Here is a 1,925-nt window from a genome sequence, read left to right on the forward strand (position 1 = left end):
TGTCCTGGTCACCTGTCTCAGACAAGAAAAGGGAAAGGACAGATTCCAGAGTATTTTGTTTTTTATTTTAAAGCGTACACATGTACCTACCCACACATTTGGTGAAGCAAATATGGCATATTCTTTTCTAAGTGCTGGGAAAATGAAAATCCCAGTAGCAAAGTCTTGGATTTTTTTTTTTTTTAAGCACTTTCTGGAACATACAGCTCATGTTGGTCTGTACAGTGTGGAGCTTTGTATTCCCCACATGTCAAAGAATTTATTCAGAGATGGCAAGGCAAGGTGGTGGTTTTAACTGCACTCTTGGCAAAAGACCAAGCTTGGCAGCAGGAAATTTTGTTTCTGTCTTTTGCTCAGAATGTGCTTTTTGGCCTATCTATCATGAATATTTACATCAATACCAAATGTGAATACTGCCACACTAAGAGGAACAAGTTCCTCTATCACTCGGTTTGTTCAGATACTGGTGGAACAATTCATTGACTCTTCTATCTAGCCTGGTTGCCACCGGTCTTTACCAAGACTTTAAACTAACGAGTGTCTAATTACATTTAAGTTTTTCTCTTTGATCTTTTTATCCTAATACTTGTATTTGCTTTTCACTGCTCCAGGAAATCACCATGTGAATAAGGAAATCTCTTCTGCATGTAATGTATCACTTCAGATTCTTTTCCTACATTTTAAGCTATACTTATGCATCTTGGGGTGGCTTCAGACCAACTTTATTTCTTACTTTGATTGAGCGATTTCTGCTACGCAGATGTGGAGAGGAATTTTTAGTCCTCTCGGTGATTTCACAGGGCAATTTCTATGCAGGATCCCAGCACCACATGCATAGTACTCATCCCTTGAGACAGAAGAAATTAAGAAGCACATTAGCTTCACATCAAGGCTTCACTTGACAGTGATCAAAACTCTTCCTAAAAAATTGTTGATGAACTTGGCCTTATGTCTCCAATTGGGTTGTGAATGTCTGATGCACTAAGCAAAAGCAGTTTCCATTAATTCCCACCTAAGGGCAGGAGAGGCTGACATTGTAGTGCTCAGTGTAGATTCTCCAAGCTCTCCTTATGCTAGACTGCGTGTTAAATCAAGCCAGGGTGATTCAGCAAATATCTTTTTGCAGCTCTCTGCAGGGCAGGAGCACCTGACAGACAGCAAGATGACTCCACAGATCGTGCCTCACCCACCATCTTCTTAGTGCCTACCACCAAGGCACAGCAGTCAGCACAAATCCCTGCTCACTGCTCGTGGGAGATGGATGCTCTGTGGCCCTGATGGAAGTTGATGTACGTCTCCTTCAACATACATCCAGGCACCAACACATGAAAGAGTTCTAGTGCTCCGGCCTGCTTCAAGGTTTAATTATCAGTCCCAAAGAGATCAAATTCATTTTTACCAAGACATACTAAACTTAATTATTAGGAAGCACTCTGCGTTTTGATTCACCTAACTTCTAACTCTGAAATCTGATAACATGCAGAGAGGTTTCTACATCATGAGCCTATTACTAATAGAGTTATAAGGGAACTCTGCAACCGCAGCCCGAGGCGCTGAGAGGACGCCGGGTCAGCGCACCAGGCCCTCCTTCAAGAGCAGGACCCCGCGGAGGGCTTTTTCCCGCCGACCTACAGGCGATGACCGCCGCCATCTTGTTCCCCCCTCCTCCTCCGTACGCGCTCGCTGCCGCTTTAAGGTTACAACCGCGACCCCCCTCCCCCCCCTTCGCCATCACGCGCTCGCCCCGCGCGCCGCCAGCCCCGCGCACGCCTCTGCCAGCGCGCGCCGTCCTCCCCCCCCCCGCCTCCGCGCTTTCCCGCTGATTGGCCGAGCGCCGCGCCGTCGGATAGTCAACATGTCCCGCGTGCGGCGCGGCGGCAGTGCCGTCGCCAGCTCCAATCGGCGGCGATTTTACTGAGGGAGGC

The sequence above is a fragment of the Meleagris gallopavo genome, chromosome 5, assembly GCF_905368555.1.
Source record: "Meleagris gallopavo chromosome 5, MGAL_WU_HG_1.1, whole genome shotgun sequence".
Lineage (NCBI taxonomy): Eukaryota > Metazoa > Chordata > Aves > Galliformes > Phasianidae > Meleagris > Meleagris gallopavo.